Here is a 17711-nt window from a genome sequence, read left to right on the forward strand (position 1 = left end):
ATACCACATTGGCAGATGTGCAGGTGAATATTCCGCCTGGGAACCCTGCAGCCATATGGTATCAATGTGGACTTCACCAGTTTCAAAATCTCCCCTTCCCCTACTGCATCCCTAAACCAGCCCAGTTCATCCCCTCCCCCCACTGCACCACACAACCAGCCCAGCTCTTCCCCCCCACCCACTGCATCCCAAAACCAGTCCAACCTGTCTCTGCCTCCCTAACCGGTTCTTCCTCTCACCCATCCCTTCCTCCCACCCCAAGCCGCACCCCCCGCTACCTACTAACCTCATCCCACCTCCTTGACCTGTCCGTCTTCCCTGGACTGACCTATCCCCTCCCTACCTCCCCACCTACACTCTCTCCACCTATCTTCTTTACTCTCCATCTTCGGTCCGCCTCCCCCTCTCTCCCTATTTATTCCAGTTCCCTCCCCCCATCCCCCTCTCTGATGAAGGGTCTAGGCCCGAAACGTCAGCTTTTGTGCTCCTGAGATGCTGCTTGGCCTGCTGTGTTCATCCAGCCTCACATTTTATTATCTTACAATGAAAGAAATATGCTTTGCAGTCAAAGCATTAAATCACTAGATGTTAACTTTCTCGAGACTACAGGATAGCCTGCACAAGCATTGGAATTGTATGGCTCTCCATTGTATCAGTAATTCTGCACACTACGCCTCCTGCAAACATTTTTTAGTTGAATGCTGCCACTTGATGATGTGCTGTTCTAATCGAACAGTCGCATCTGAGTGTTTCATGCTGATGACTATATCAAGTTAAATGCAATTCTACTGAATATGAAGTAACTTATTTCCTCTTCTTTTACTGGAGGGCATTAGGAGACAGGGTTTTTAAACCACAGCTGTACACGTGCCAGCAGATGTATGACTACTCACCCATGACATTTGTTTGTTCAAATGTAACGTAATTCATACTCATTGTGGGAGAGTGTTGATGCTGTGACATTAAGCAGCAGATTTCTTTTATGTGTGTTTGGCAGGAAGACTGCGATATGGCCCTTATCCAGCTTTATCATTGCATTATCATATTTGTGTTCATGAAATTGTCATGTGGAGCTGCAGATTTTTCAATGTGCTCAGGTTTCTGGGAACACCACTGTGAAGTTTTTATTTGCAATGAAAGCATTCGCGTAACAATGCAGACTTGGATTTAATTCCGATCTATCTTTCATGGAAGCCTATCTCAAACAATTTGAAAAAATATATCAAAAACATTGCACCAAATGCATAGATGTCTTGTGTGGTTTAGAATCTTCTAATCAAGTTCATTGGAGCACAGATATGTTAATCTGAGCAAAATGTCAAGTGGATGTTCTGAATGCACTTCAGAAAAGCTGTTCAAATGCGTCATTGTAATTTTGGTTGATCAAACAGTAATTAATTAGGTTCATTCTCCATAGCTAACATAAATTATGCTTGAAAGGTCCAGCAATTTTTTTTTAGTCAGTCTGGCTTGGTCTGCTCTGCTAAATACACAGTCTGGTCAAGTTCAGTTCAGCTAACTACAGTAAATATTTTATTTTCATAAAGTACACAATAATTGATCTTTCCTGTAATTGGGTGTAAACAGCCTTAATGTTCTGGCATAAATGTCGAGGCATAATTTTTCCCATTGTGAGCAGTGGGTAATTTCAGTTCCTCCACTATTGCACTGGAACCATCCAAAACTAATTATTATGAAAATTGCTGTTGCAATTTCCACTACCCTTCACTTCATGAGTTATGTACATTGTTACTTGTTCTGTACTTTAAATGAGAAGTTTATTTTTAAGAAAAATGTATTTTGATGCACAGATACAATGGATGAATAGAAAAGCCAGTCTGAATACAATACACGTACAACATTAGCACAAGAGTCCAGAGTCACCCAGTATAAAGAGACAATAATAGCCATGGGTTGGGGGTAACACAATAACTATCAGGCCTTCCTAAATTGTTTTTATCGCAAATATTTTTATTTAGTTCAAAAAAAGATAACACTTCCTCATATCTGAATCAAATTATCTAGGGTTCAAGTCCCTTTCCAAAGATTTGGACAGTTCAATGAGATGGACATCATTTCATGAGCAATCAGTTTTTATTGCCACAGCTAACGTCACTTGCATTGATTCTGTGTTCACCTACTTCATTGTTGTTGTGGGTGCTGCACTTCCCAACATTATAATAGTGACAATAATTGAATACTATTCCATTGGTTGTAAAAGAGATAATAGAAACTGCAGATGCTGGAGAATCTGAGGTAACAAAGTGTAGAGCTTGATGAATATAGCAGACCAAGCAGCATCTTAGGAGCAGAAAAGCTGATATTATGGGCCTTGGCCCTTCATCAGAAAATGACCCTTCTGATGAAGGGTCTGGGCCCAAAACGTCAGCTTTTCTGCTCCCAAGATGATGCTTGGCCTGCCATGGACATCCAGCTCTACGCTTTGTTACCATTGGTTTTAAATATGCTTTGATACAGTGCTGAGGTCATGAAAGACTCTTGTTTTTTAAATTTAACTCAGGAAAATCTCTGTGAATATTTGATTTCCTTTCTGCTTTGTGGGAAATCTTGATTCCAGAATTTTTCTCTCTTATCACAGTGACAAAGTGCCAGAAAGTAATTGATTTGCCCATGAGCTTCAGGACATTCTGAGGTTGTAGAAAAGCAAGTTCTTTGCTCCTTGCAGACAGAAAACATGTCATATCAGAAAATAATGCATAATGGCAAGCTGAGTGGAAGCTCCCTCTGCTATAGGGCTGTGCCTGTTAAGATAAAGTATTAAGGATTTTTTTTTGAAATGGGGCTTGAAACACAATTATTCAGAGCTGACTGAGCTCTGCAGATTCGGAGGGCTTTGAAATACAAGTTACACAATGCAATGACATTAATTCAGATAGGTTGGTAACTTGGTGCATTCCATCAGATTTGTCAGCAAGTCCAGATCTGTTTGGTCTGCAAGTAGGATCACCACACTGCGTTTACTAAAAGAATGCCAGAAAGAATCTTTAAATAAATAATTTTCAGGATCGCTGGATACTTCTTGAAACTATAATGTACATTGTAAATTAATGCTGCTTCTAATTTTAAAATAAACTTTTCCTTTGCAGATGTTGTGCTGTATTAAGAGCCAGATAGACATGTGTTCCGTGGAGAGCTTTAACTTGTATCACTCCTGCTTCCAAATGCCAGCTTCTTTTTGCATAATTCTGAGCATCTGCATGCATTTACCCAAGACTAGGGAAAGTTAACTAACCTCAAATAATTGCATTGCCATTGGTGAGCAGTATTATGGACCACAAAATGGATGGTTCCAATATTGCTGCAGGGCAGTTCGCGTCCTAGTCAACATAATATTTTCAAGAGAATGAGACTGTGGAATAGTAGTTTTTTTTTCAATTTTTAAGTGATTGAATTGCACATCACTGTCTTCCTCTTGCGTGTATAATGCTTCACTTTGCTACATTAATACTGATGTTCAAGAAGAAATATGAGAAAGCTTAACATTACTTAACTTGAGAAACATCCTTTTATTTAAACCCAGAACTTCACACATAATTGTTAATATCTGACGCACAGCCCAAATGGGAATTAAATCTTCATTCTGGTTTCTGGGATAAAACATCTTAAACTTGTAAACATTTATCCCATTTGTACAAGGTAGGCTTGCATTTTCATTTGTTACATTTCGTGTCTTTTAAGGAATTTTATACATGCAGTTGACAGCAGGATGTATTTACATTGATTTCCAGCCAGCAGCCTTGAGGAGAGAACACTGAAATTAAGGGATATTGGAACCACAACGAATTTGAGAAAGAAGCTGCAGCAGAAAACCGCATAATTCAGGTAAAATTATCATGTACTATTCTGAAAGCTTAAATGTGAAATCATGCTCACTAAACGCATGATTGAAAAAGCACCCAAATTCTTTTGATTGAAAGGGGATTGAATGACCCCTCATTGGGTAAGCTCCTGGATGTACCTGGAGAAGGCACATAACTAAAATACAAGAGAATGATGTATACCTAATGGAAACAGCAAGACTGTGCCTGTCAGTTTTTGCTCTCACTGTTAAGCCTTTTAACAAAAAGCGTAAGCATGAGATCCAGGAGCAAGGTGCCAGGATCCAGCACATTGGAGTAGTGAATTCCACTAATACATGATGCTTTGAGAGCAGTAATTTCTCCTCATTTCTGTTTTAAATCTGCTATCCCTTATCCTAAAACTATGACCTGTCATTATTGGGAGCCCTTGTCAACAATCAGAGTAATAGTTGTAACCGTCCCTGGCAGAGATCATGCCTGTCCCTGAAATATAATATGCATGCACATGTTAATGGTATAATGATGTATAAGCTGATATAACTCTGACATCAACACCCTTCGAGATTTGGAAGAGATGAATTGAAGGACTGTAACACAGGCCTCCATCCAAAAGAGGCAGATGTAATTGGTGTTATACTCCAGGTTGTGCAGCAGGATTAAATGTAAGTGAAGGCATAAAAACAGAAAATACTGGCAACATTCAGCATCTGTGAGGGAGATAAAATATTGCAACATACCTTTCAATCGTTTTAACTACATAAAAGAAATGTAAATGCCTTTGTGGTTACTTAATATGTCAAAATACAGACACGGAGCCAAAGAAGGAGGTATTTGGAGGTGTGGTCAGTGTTTGGTTTGGGAAGTTTTAAGGAACTTGGTAAGGAGAAGAAGTGAAGATTTAGGGAAGGATTATTGTGTATCTTGCAAAGCCAATCACTGCCAGTTTGTGGTAGTGGTATTTTGCTGCTACCATCCTCTTCCCTTGGCTGAATCTGAGGAACTATTTGGTTTACAGTAGTAGAGGGCGAACATGAATGAATCTTAAATAAGAAGGGGCTCTTTTCAGAAGGACATGTAGTTTATTACATGATAGAAGTGAGGTACAAGTTACAGTAGTAAGTTAGACAATGCTACAAGGGCTAATGCATTCTTGAACATTAAACCTTTCAGAACCATTACCATATGCAACATCTTTTCTCAAGCACCTTTCTCCACAGTTAACATTTATACATTCATGTGTATAATTACATTTATTGCTATCCCATTTCCTCCCAAGTCTTTAACTTCAGAAATTCAGGTGGTTTGGAAGCATTGCAGTGCTCGTTAGACTCAGAAGGTTGGTGAATCTTTGGCTTGACTATTTACCTCGATTCTGTTCTTGCCTCTATGTGAGGTATTAACACCTCTTTACTAGATGTTGTTTACATTTCTTGGATGTGCTTTGTTGACAATGGTAAACCAGGAAGTCAGTCCGTTAGAAGATCCTTAATCTCCTGAATTTCCATCACGGAGGGACACTTCCCTGCCCCATATCATTTGGGAGACCTTTAATTTCATGAAATCTCTTAATGAAAAATAAAACTGTTGTATTGAAGCAAGTATTTTGTTTTTTGCAGCATCCTGGATTTCTGGACCAGGCATTTTCTTCTTGACAATGTCCTGAATCTGCGGGTGTTGATTACCTCATCTCAGTTTTGGCTCATCTATAATGCATCTTTAATCTGTTTAAGCAAATCTTGATTCTCAGTTTGTTGATACATATATGCCAAACTATGTAAACACTTGACATTTAACCTAACCTACAAGTTAAAGTATTCATTTGCCCACTCGGGTTATCTTACTGCTGAACCCAACATGTTTGCACCCTCAAACATTCTACTTGAGGATTAGAGATAACGAAGTGTGGAGCTGGATGAACACAGCAGGCCAAGCAGCATCTTAGGAGCGCACAAGCTGACATTTCGGGCGTCGACCCAGGGTCTAGGCCCAAAACGTCAGCTCTTGTGCTTCTAAGATGCTGCTTGGCCTGCTGTGTTCATCCAGCTCCACACTTTGTTATCTCGGATTCTCCAGCATCTGCAGTTCCCATTATCTCTACTTCAGGATTAGATCTGTAGTCACCACTGACGACTGAGCTCTGGCTGCCCACCTAGAGGATGTTCTTGTCCCCAGTGTACTCTTTTCAGGAAATGTTCCTGCAGAGAAACTAGAAGAACTAACCTGCTGTCATACACTCGTAAGTCATCTGTGACCATGAGGTGCTGAAAGTAGGTGTTCTTAACTTACCTACTTGACTTTTGGTCTGACCACCCTTCTATATGAAGTTGGTGAGTGGTAGCACATTCACAATGAGCCTTCTGTTCTTATTGAGGTTTCTTAAACGTATTTATATTTTGAGAAGACATGGCTCAGGTGGGAAGGGAACTTGCTCCTCACTTCATGGACAGAGATATGGTGAAGGTGGAGGAGAGAAGGACAGTTCTTTTCCCACTGAATAACACAGAAGGCCAAGCCACCACTCCCAGGTGAACTCACATTGCAGGCTAGATCAGTGTTGTGTCCTGAGGGAAACGGGAAGATCCACCACCACAGGAGAAAGGTCAATGATTTCTACATTCCACAAGGACGACTGCCTTAATCTTTACTCTGCTACCTCTCACATGGCCAGGACTCACCTTAATTCTGCCACTTTTAAGGTTCATGGACAGTAATTCTCAGTATTGTACGCATCATATCCACTCAATGACTGTCACCCAAATCATCCTTCCAAGCTAATGCTCCTTCATGTTATCGAAATTCATTTATGAAGATAGATTGAAGAAGTTAGGACGGTTTCCCTGGAGATGAGAATTTTGAAAGAAAATTGATTAAAGATTTCAAGTTCATGAGCCGGCTGCTCAGAGTAGATAGGGAGAAACCATTCCTGCTCATAAAAAAAACAAGAGGACATAGATTAAATGTGATTTGCAACTGAAGCAAGATTGATGTGAGAAAATATTTTGACAGAACGCAAGTAGGGTCTGGATGCAACTTGGTGGGAAAAGGATCAATTGAGGCATTCAAGAGGTTGCTGGATGATTATTCAGTTAAGTATTGTGTAAGGATATGGGGAATAGACAAGAGATTAATAAAAAAAAATTGAACTTGTTCAGCCATGATGGGCAGAATGGTGTCCTTCTGTGCCAAAATAATTCTGAGATTCTGTGACTATCTACGACCCTCTTCACTGGAATGAGATGAGCACCTTGACTGATTTTGGTGGTAATAACTTTATTGAACTGTCTGTCGTGCCCCATCATGACACGAAGGACTGCTCCCCTTTGACCATGTACATGAAGCATGTTTGCCAGTGAAACTGCTGACATGTGTGTCGTCCAATGCAATACAACATTTCCACCATCTTGACTATTCACTAACCCTACCAGGACAACTTGTGCTATAAAGTAAAGTGAGCCACAGAGGCTCCATGTAAGTGAATGCTAAGAAAGCAAGTTAAGCTGCATCCTGTGCAGATGCTTGAGATGTGTATCTCTGTGAACAGAGAGATTTTTAACCCTGAGCTCCAAGGTATTGAAGAGCTTGAAGTATTCATCTGAGTTCATCTGAAAGAAGGCATGCATGTTGACTGGCAGCTGACAGCTAATCTCTCTGATTTACTTGATAAGAATTTATACCATCTAGTTTCTGAATGAAGGACGGCTGAATTGGAAGTGAAATGAAAACTCAGTCTTGGCGGTTCACCACCTAATTGAATGCAGCAAAGTGTTTTCCAGTTCAATGCTGGTGCAATGGGCTGTGAGTGGGCTGATGGAGAGGGTGCATGTGGAAGCACAAGTTCAGTTCAGAGTACTTCCACGTCTTATGCATGGCATTATCTCCCCAGTCAATGTGCAGCCTTGTGTCTTGATGACAAAGTCTGCCTCCTGCACAAGTAAAAATAGAGCTGTCTTTCATAGGTATCTCAGACTCCAAAACCCACAAAACTGCATCTCAGACCATCGGAGATTATAAACATTCTTCATCTACAACTTCTGAAGGCATTGAAATTGCATCGTGTAGGAGCACGAGGGAGAAGATGTGTAAAGACTTGTAGTGGATCATGAGCGTGCTACACAATGTTAGACTGCTTTATATTGTGTTTTTGTTTCATTTTTGACATACATAATGATTATTTTTTTTCATCCTTTTCTTGTGTTGCCAGTTTTTAGACACTTATGAACCCCCAGCAGTGAGGGACTCTGAAAAGGATGATTGGTTGTTTGCAGGACCACTTAGCATAAGACAGCGTGTAGGGACTGTCAGACAATTGGACAGATAGAATTAAATGAACCTTGCAATAATGGGGGCATCTTGGGCAGCAATGCCTGCAACTATTCATGCACTTGTTGGCTCGTGTTCTACCATCACCTCCTTCTCAGGCTCATCTGAAGAGACTGTTTGGCATGTACCTTGTTCCCTCTGCAAGGTCAATCCTCCCAGCTGTATCATATCGTGCTGAGCAACTGAACCACCGCTATTCTGTTTAGTGTATACTGGCCAGCCCTCCAACTCTGTCCAAGGGCCTAAGTGCATCTCCAGTGTGTTAGTGGCTTGCACGACACATAAGGTTGTCATATCACTTTTGTTGCCTCAATCCTGGACAGCGCTAGCCAGCTCTTTTGTGCCAGTTTTAAGTGAACATCCCTATTCTCCAACCAGTCAGCCAGCTGGTAATCTTTTTCAAGGAACACAGACAACTGGGAAGGATGGATTCCTGCAAGATGAAAGCATTTTGGCTCCTGCCTGGCATTCTTGCATAACCATCTTTTCATGGTTGTGCACCATCTTCACATTGGGGTGGCTGCTGTGATAGTTGATGAACACCCCTGGGTGATCAGCAATTCCTTAATTGCTCACAGACTATGATGCTGTGTATTTATTAAGTGATACAGCGCTGAGAAACCAAGCACCCAGTTGCCCTCAAGCTGGTATCATTGATTGCAAAGTTGACAAAATTGCAGGCCATGGTCAGTGAGCTGTGAGCTTGCTACTTTAAACATTTGTGTGCCGCTGGCCGCAAGATCTTCCACATGTTTCCAGCAGGGTCTTGAGAAAACCGAAACAAGGTGCAATAGTAGTTCTGCTAGTCTCCGGCACAACATGGTGAACAGATCTGCTTCCTCTTGTTTCAACAGGCTGCAAATGTCTGCCACTGCTTAACTCTGTGTATTTAGTAATCTGACAGGATGAGGGTGCTTATCCTTTGCTTGCAGGCCCCTTGTCCTGTGGCAAACTGTATCTCCCATCCATGGGATCTGTAGGTCTGGAAGGAGCTCCTACATGCACAACTCCTGAAGCTGGTGTCCCTGGTAATGTCTCTACTGGTATCAACTACTCTCTGCTGCTTCTGCTGGTGCTAAAGCATTGATTATGATGGTTAATTTCTGAAGTCCAGGTTACCAGCATCAGTTACATGCATATTGTCCTGCGTGACCAAAACTCCAAAGTGGAGATCAGACATTTAAACCTTCAATGCTACAAAAGTAATTGCTCAGCATAAATACTGTGATCAAAATTTTTCACTCAAGTAGGTACAAATGAAGCTGTAACTCTTCAATGCTTATTTGCTAACTTTTCTGTTGGGTCTTCAAGCCCCATTATTATTGCTGTGCTCTCACTTTGTGTTCTCTGTGAAGTTGCACAAAGCCTGCTGACCCACAGCTCAGTTTAAAGATCTATTTTAGTATTCTGTAAATTAGCGACTACTGTGTTAAAATTGCCAGTCTGCCAATGTTGAAGACACTACAGTTCAATGCAGAAAGCAACAGTTTAGAACCATGAACATGCTGTCATTTTCCCAAGTTAATTCTTCTTCAGAACTGAAGACAAACTGAACTCTAGTTCTGAAGAAGAGTCATATTAGACTTGAAACGTTAACTCATTTTCTCGGTCAACAGATGTTGTCAGATTTGCTGAGTTTCTCCAGTATTTTCTAAGTTTGCTTCAGATGTCCAGCATCTACAAAATTTTGCCTTTAACCCTCTTTTAGTTTCCTTCCAAAGTTGTCATTGCAAGTTAAAATTCAGCCTAGTTTTCCAGGTTGATTGTCATGAATGCAAGATACTCTCCAATCAATCAATGTAGGTTTCAGGAGAAACTTCAGCATAAGCTGCAGATCCTACTGTACTGTATGATTCATTGATTCTATGAAGTGATATCCAAGTCTGGAATAACTCAAACTTTTGAAGTGTTAGTGATAACAGAGGTAAACTGGGTTTAAATGTTAATCTGTCTGTTTTTTTAACTTTTATGATTCGTGTCTTCTGTCTTTTGGAAGCACTTGCAGTGAATAAAGGTAATTGGCACCAAATATCCAGAAGTCATGCTTGAAGAAGTTTTTTCAAATCTTTTCCAAATTCATTCTTCACTTGCCACACTCATCATGAGCTTTTACAAGGTGAAGCTGAATTAGCTTCAGCAGGTGAGAGGAGTAGAAAGAGCTCTCAACCAAGCAGCAGGGATATGATACGTCAGAAATGAAGGTAATTAAGCATTTGACAAATTGGGGATCAGTCACTGCATGTGCTGATGCCCCTGCAAGCTTTCAACTGTTCAAAGATGGAGAGCAACTCAGCCCTGGCTTGTTGTCGAGTGGATTTTCTCACAGCTTCTACATATCAGAAAATGTGACAGTAATGAAAGCACTAAAAGATTAAACAATTGAGAAAATGGTTCTGCACACATCTGTGTTATTTCTCTTCCACCTCCTTGTAGACCCCATTATTGGAATGACTGGGAGTGTTTATCCATCCTCAGGGTCATCTATTGTCTCCCCACGATTTAAGACATTTCTCTTCTTCTGCACGCCTAATTGACAAGAAAAGTTTGATCAGTCCCCTTATCTTAAGGTGGCTATATTCCGATTGATGTAAATTTAAGGAAATATTTCTTCTGACAGGTTTCCTTTCATTACATTTCTCCGCAATTCTCGGCTTTAGGGATGTCGTTGTGTACTGACTTAAGTATTTGGGAAGAGACAGTTTGGGATTACATTTTAATTAGGACCACACTGAACACAATCCACTTGCAGGACAGTTAATTGAAGTCAGCCAGTGCTCCAAGCTGACTTCTTTAAACATTATTTTTGCCTTTTTCAATGGCACTGGAGATTCTGAAAGACAGCAGTAACAGTAATGTTGCCTCCATCCCTCTGTCTTCTCAATACTAATCGCTAACATCAGTTCAAGACGGGCTCCACATGGCAGAATTATCACCAGGGGCCTACCCAGCAGTACTTATATTGACTGGCGCAGGTAAGTTTACCTTAGTCATCATCAGGAACCAGATTTTCAGTAGGATTGTTGGCACAATGGAAAATCTAGGCTCACCTCAGTGTCTGACACAGTGAGAACTGCAGTTGCTGGAGTCAGAGATAGTAAAGTTTGGAGCTGGAGTTCAGAAGAAAGGTCCTGACCCGAAACTTCAGTTTTATTGCTCCTCTGCTGCTGCCTGGCCTGCTGTGTTCCTCCAGCCCCACACTTTGTGACCTCAGTGTCTTCTCTCTGTGCAATATATGTTAACACTAAGCAACCAAGCAATTCATCCACAAATGGCAATTTTGACTTTCCAATTCAATTTCAATGTCTTACTTCAAATTATAGATAACTTATTTCCAATACCTTCATTACAGATTTTTAAAAGTTGATCATAAACAGCCTCGGTATTTATGTTTCACGTCAGTTTGTGAATATTGGCATATTCAAAAAAACATGAAAATTAAATGCTCACAAACAACAATTTCGTGACGTGGAATCCTAAAATCTTAGCCATCGTTACAACTTTGAAACCATAAAATAAAACACTCTGCATAGTTCAACACTGTAAACTTTCTATATCAGAAGACTTAACTGATGTTGGGAAAGTTTGATCCATGTGTTACAGAAAATTGAAGTCTTATTATCAACATTGCAGTCTGGGGAAAAATGCCTAGTTCCTGGGAACTATTTGGAATACTTGTAGTCATGTGCATTATGTTAGACTGAAGAGAAGCAGGAGATGACGTGCGCTTTTGACAGCCCTTAACTTGTCTCTATCGTATGAGAGGATGTCAAGTTTTGCAAAGGTTTACTTTTTGTTTGATTTGAAGATGTACAGATTTGCTACACATTGTATATGACTGTCAATATTGCTCCTGCAGTGTGGTCAATCCTTACAGGGAAAGAAAATAGTTGAAGTGAAAAGAATCCCAGTAACCACTGCACAGTACTGGTAAGTTAGCCATGAGAATATCTGCATTGATAAGTGGAACATGATGAACAGTAAGCTTGCGATTCCTCAGTGTGCTATTTGGCAGAACATGCTTTCTACCAGGTGCATTTGTAAAATCTAGATGGTGGTTGTCAATGTTTTCATTACACTAAAAGCTGTTAGACATGCTAAGTGCAAGCTGATCTCATGGGCCAAATTAATGTTGGGAAATGGGGAACAGTGCTCCCCTTGGCACTGTAAAGTAGGTCAGGTTGATGTGTTGGTGAATTGGCAGCATCATGCCTGCCTCCCAAATTACTGCAGGCAGTGGGCAACAAAATCAGCAATCCGCCAACCATTCAGGGATTAATAATTTATTGATTATTTAATTTAATTATTTAGGATCAAAATTTTATCAATTATTAACCTCTTAAGTCATCAACAAGATTTCATTGGCAAAGAAAGCTGGCTGCTGAGACTCTGGTTAAATGTCCCAGCAGAATCCGACAGCAAAGATGGCAACATTGGATCATTTTATAAAGTAATCTTTAAAAAATATTTTTGAACCTTCAACAGAACATAAAAACGTTCGAAGATCAGGAGACCTTTAGCAAACTAACTGTGACCATGCTCCTGTACAGCATTGCCTCATAGCTGCATGATGTACTGGCCTTCAATGCCAATTAGGACAGTGATGCTCTGATCTTCATTTTGGCTCCTTCCCACCAGATGGTCATCAGATTCTTGATTGAACATGTTGAGGTGGCCAGGCCAAGACTAAGTGGACCACTCAGTTTCCATTCTGCGCCCTTCTTCCTGTCAAGAAACAAAATCCAGCTCCCTATTTCACCTGAGATAGCAGGAACTGCCAATGCTGGAGAATCTGAGATAGCACAGTGTGAAGCTGGATGAACACAGCGGACCAAGCAGCATCAGAGGAGCAGGAAAGCTTGACATTTCAGGTCGGGACCCTTCTTCAGAAATCTCTGTTTTATCTGCAGCCTGACTGGATTGCTAATAGGTTCACTTGTGTACAGCATCAACTTTAATGCAATAAAAGGGCTTAGAAATGTCTTCTAGTCATCTTCAGGTTCTGGAACATGATGGAACCCATTGCAAGTGCTGACTGCAACAACATTTTCATCAACTGTTCAGAATTCCCTCACAGTCCTTAAGGACATTGTTTCAGTAACATCTTATATCGAATATGCATCTCTATACTGCAGAAGCATTAGGATTATAACTATGTGATATCCATTGAAGTCTGGTTTAAGGACCTAGAAGTATAGGTATTCCTCCTCTCCTCATGCAAGGAGTGTAAGATGAAAGGGAGCTGTGTACTCTGATTCATATAGTATTTAGTTTGAGTTTACTTGCTAATCATAACCGTGGACAACATCTACTTTTAGTTTCTGACATATCAAGAATGAAACAATATGCTTTGAAATGACTGGGAACAAGATAATAGCAAGTTCACAGCAGGTCTGCTTGTTAGTGTGTATATGAGCCAGCAACTTATTGCAAGCAAGAGAAGCACCATGATCAAAGAAGCCATTACAATAATTGGGGTAATTGTAGCAATATGGTATTAGTCTCCTAAAATTGGAAATTCAGCTTCAGATTCAAGATTTTAAATAAACTGCTTCATTTTGAAACTAGTTAATTTTGTCATGAATTGTTGTGGCTGGTTGTTAACACCGTCAGGCATGTCCGCTACAGTGTTTGTTAAACAGAGATTAATTTCCAGTTCTTAATTTGTAATGATTCAAGTGAAACTAGACCAGCAACCAGGCTTTTGTTTAAACAAGTTAAAAGTGAGTTTATTATGAATTGTTGCTGAAGGTTCTTTGGGGATAAAGTTTCACCAAGAAATTACAATATTAAGATCATAACAAGTACAGATAAAACAAAAGAATACTTTTCAGAAGATAGTCCCAAGACACCTCGTTGTTGCATAGTTGGGATCTGTTGCCTTGAGTTTCTTGTTGCCAAATCGAAGTAATTAACATTTCAATTCTGCTCCAGTACGTATGATGTCCTGCGTAGTTTAATAGTTGGTGTTGTCTTGAACTGACTAGCAGGAAATGAGGTTTTAGGAGGAATTGCATGTTACAACATAGAACATAGAACATAGAAAAGTACAGCACATTACAGGCCCTTTGACCCACGATGTTATACCGTGGAATAATCCTAATCCAAAAATAAAATAACCTAACCTACATTCCCCTCAATTCATTGCTGTCCATGTGCATGTCCAGCAGTCACTTAAATGATTCTGCTTCCACGACTACCACTGGTAAACTATTCCATGCGCTCACAACTCTCTGGGTGAAGAACCACCCTCTGACATCTCCTCTATACCTCCCTCCTAACACCTTAAAACTATGGCCCCTCGTGGCAGTCAATCCTGCCCTGGGGAAAAGTCTCTGGCTATGTTGCTTGGTCTTTGCTAGTTCTGTGGTTTCCACACATTTTTTTACTGCTTGACTTTCCTTCAACAGAACAGCATTCCTTGGTTTCTCTCAGTCAAACTGTCCGTGTGAAAGTGGTTCTACAAGCCTTCTTGTTGGAGCTTTGCACACAAGATATTCTTAGCTCTTTTTTAACACAGTTCAAAGCTTGAACATGCTGGTATTGTTAACTTTGGGGCGGCACGGTGGCTCAGTGGTTAGCACTGCAGTCTCAGCGCCAGGGACCTGGGTTCAAATCCACCCTTGGGTGACTACCTGTGTGGAGTTTGCACATTCTCCCCGTGTCTGCGTGGGTTTCCTCCAGGTGCTCCAGTTTCCTCCCGCAGTCCAAAAATGTGCAGGTTAGGTGGATTGGCCATACTAAATTGCCCATAGTACTCAGGGGTGTGTGGGTTATAGGGGAATAGATCTGGGTGGGATATATCAAGGGGCAGTGTGGACTTGATGGGCTGAAGGGACTCTAGGGAATATAATCTAATCTAATCTAAACTTTGAGGAATCAAAGGATCCGCAAGGCAAAACTCCATTCTGCTGAGTCCCTCTGAAGTTTGTCCTCTGGAAGGCTGTTTCTTTGTGAAGCTGGAATTCATACACTTCTATTGCTTCTATTTACAAACTCCTGATGCTTCAAAAGTCTTTGCACATCTGGTCATGTCTCTCTGTGGTCCATTTTAAATTTGTAGCTGTATAGTCAAGTGACTGGTAATAGCCATGGTTTTTTAGCCTCTTACATCCAGTTAAAGTCAGATTCGTTTTTGCACAAGGAATCTATAATGTTGTTAACTTCTTTGCTTCTGACGTTGCTACTTTATGATCTAAGAACCTTATATAATTACAGGATTTATGGTCCTGTAATATATCTCAAACCTTTTGGCTCAGAAAATGAACTGTTGAATTTACAAAGAACCGTTCCCACAGTTAGCAAACTGTTCTCACAGGGTTTTAACATCTTTAATTGTTCTATTTTTCTCAATCTTTCTTTCCCTTTTTAAATTTGGCTTTCTGTGTCTGTACTGATTCCAATTCACTCCATTCTTCCTGTTTTTGTTTCTGTCTTTTATTCTCATTGGTTAAAGCAATAGTCTGTTGGTTGCACCTATTATCAAAGTCCCAGATTCCCTTCTGCCCTTGATGCATTGTTTTCAGCTTGCATTTCCAGAAATGTCAGTGCAAAAAGATTTGTGAGCTGAAGGATAAAGGGCAAACATCTAACAAATGGATCATGCTCCAGCAATTTCTGAGCCAGTCTCTTCAAAGGAACATTAAGAGAATATGCCACTCAAGTAACAGGTTTATTGAAAGCGACTGAAACCCGGAAAACTGTTGGGAATTTAGAAAGAAAGGGATCCAAGATAATTTGTTGCTTTTGTCCATTATGTGAGTGTAGGAGGTTGTGTTGTGATGTTATGTGTGGTTAGTTAAAATGCTCCAGCTGGGTTTTGTTGCTGTAATTCTGAAGTGCAAGTTTCATGCATGTGTGGGATTACTTATAAGTTTAAGCAAAATAATCCATGGGTTTGCTGTAACTTTTCATTTCATTTGATAAAACTGCATGAAATGTTTCCAAGTCCTCTTAGCTCATTGATGTTGCAAAATCTTTTGACAGATGAGCATTTTTTGTCCAGTGCATTTAGCAGCTGGCAGTGAGAGCTACATGATTGCTCACTGATTCACCAGAAACCGAGTCAGACGGATTTGTTTGGGATCATGTTCACAGTACGTGAAAGCTGATGTGGCACAAGAGACACATGCCTCAGTTCGATCTGTCAATGTTAGCGTAACTTGACACAATCTGTCGCTCTCTCTAGAGTGGATAGAGCCATCCAGCAAACGAAAGACCAATTATCAATCCTTGCTTTTCGTGGAATGAGCTGATAGTTATATTATTGGCTTCAGTGCCCAGAAGCTGGTACAAACTGATGAAGGCATCTGCCACTCAGTGGTGAGCTCTGACTCTTACAGCAACAATTGTTTCCACGGGTATTGGGTGAACCCGCAGTTGGTCTTAATCTGATCTGCTATCACAATCTGCTGTAGATGTGGTGGTGAGCTTTGCACCTTCAGCAGGGAACCAAAGGAGGTGATACTTATGTTTGCTGCTGTAACATAAGAAAGGGATGCCAGCAATGCGTTAATGAAAAATTCAATAAAGCTACAGCTTCTGGTTTCTCAATATATTAAAATCACAGGTACATCCAAATCTCGGCTAATATGAATTTAGTTATAAGCTTTTGCACATTTCCCTCAGTATGCCATGCTGCCAGTGGCCTCAGTAAGATGGAGATATTACTCCATCAGATCATACACAGTGATATGGTGATAATACTGTAAGTGCTTCTCTTAAAGGAAAATTGTTTTCTAGCTGTGAAATGTTAATACAACAGACACAACTGTGATTGTTATTTAAAGTCACCACAGTCCCAAAGAACTGCAGGGCTATTCTCTCATTGGAGAGAGAGAGAGAGGGATGACTGCTGGTTGGTTAACCTGAGTACCACTACGCATCAGGTGAGGGATGAGGTTGAGAAGGTGACTGGTTCGGGGATTGAACACAGGATTTTGGCGTCACTTTGCTTCACAATCTAGCCTCAAACCCAACTGAGCTAACCAATATCCCCAAACCCCTCCGCTCCCCCCCCCCCGCCCCCCCAAAACTGAGATGTATCATGTGATGTAGTCAGCATTGACCATCATGGCAACTAAGTAGTGGCTACTTGGGTAATTTAGAGGCATTCCTGGGAGCTTTACTTCAACATGTACCTTAGTGGCGGAATGAGAAAAAAGTCCAAAACATTGCCTGAAATCCTGAGAGCATTTGAATAATCTTTCTGTAGGTGAATGACTGCAATTTTCATTAATTGGACACTCAGGACTGCCATAAAATAATGTTCAAGTATAATTCTTGACTACAGCAGTATAAGGATGTATTTCATGCAGCTAACAGCATGTCATAGTATTGGACCAGGTTCCTGCTTTTCTATGGATGATGCCATGAGAAAGTCAAGCTAAGTGGGGAGTTAACGATATAGGATTGTAAATGTGCAATTTTGTTAAGCTTGTTGAAATTAATGTGAACTAATGTTATTTTAAAATGTATTGTATGTTACAATGTTTTTTGATAATAATTATATGGTACATGTAGCAAAGTTTCCAAATGTACAAGAATCAGAAGTGCCAGTTCACCATCGAGCAT

At 40.5% G+C, this 17711-nt stretch overlaps 1 protein-coding gene across 2 annotated transcripts in view; it reads left to right on the forward strand.

The window, feature by feature from the left end:
* The window catches only part of LOC125463642 (myocardin), a 600727-nt gene that overhangs the window by 252695 nt on the left and 330321 nt on the right, over positions 1-17711 (forward strand). For both annotated transcript variants that reach the window (XM_059653806.1, XM_059653807.1), the window contains one exon: positions 3750-3843. The gene's annotated coding sequence lies outside the window, so the exon portion shown is untranslated. The remainder of the gene's footprint in view (positions 1-3749; positions 3844-17711) is intronic.

The sequence above is a fragment of the Stegostoma tigrinum genome, chromosome 22 (assembly GCF_030684315.1).
Source record: "Stegostoma tigrinum isolate sSteTig4 chromosome 22, sSteTig4.hap1, whole genome shotgun sequence".
Classification (NCBI taxonomy): domain Eukaryota; kingdom Metazoa; phylum Chordata; class Chondrichthyes; order Orectolobiformes; family Stegostomatidae; genus Stegostoma; species Stegostoma tigrinum.